This window comes from Eimeria mitis, genomic scaffold (assembly GCF_000499745.2).
Source record: "Eimeria mitis Houghton genomic scaffold, Emh_scaff4859, whole genome shotgun sequence".
Classification (NCBI taxonomy): Eukaryota; Apicomplexa; class Conoidasida; order Eucoccidiorida; family Eimeriidae; genus Eimeria; species Eimeria mitis.
The window spans coordinates 1-622 of record NW_013573159.1 but is presented as its reverse complement, the minus strand read 5'-3'; positions in this window follow the sequence as shown (position 1 = coordinate 622).

Genomic DNA, 622 nt, shown 5'->3' with positions numbered 1-622 from the left:
AAAAAAAAAAAAAAAAAAAAAAAAAAAAAAAAAAAAAAAAACTGCTTGCATGCAGCCAGCTGTATGGGGCGCGTACACTGTGGGGCTTTGTATTAGTATACATTTTTATATTATATTTATAATATAAAAAATTTATAATATTTATTATTATTATAGTTGTTATTATTACTATACATTTTCTATATTATAAATAAATAAATAAATAAATAAATATTTTTATGTTTATAAATAAATAAATAAATATCTTTATATATAAATATCTTCATGCGTAGCGCGAACACCAGCGAAGGACTTGTTCTATAGATTCAATCCACACAGGATAGCTAGCCAGCTAGCTATCCTGTTGGCTAGCTACATATATGAATGGCTAGCTGAGTACGTAGAGCAGTAGCTAGCTGGGTAGCTACTGCCTCAGCTAGCCAGCTGCGGCAGTAGCTAGCGCCAGGCCCATGTAGCTAGCTAGCTAGCTAGCTAGCTAGCTGGCTAGCTGTAGCTAGCTGCGTTGCAGCACCAAACTCTCTTGTCTTCGCTAGCCATAGATATTTCAGCTTTCACCTTTTTATGTTTTTTTTTATATCTATTGAGCTGTAAATATATATATATATATATATATATATATATA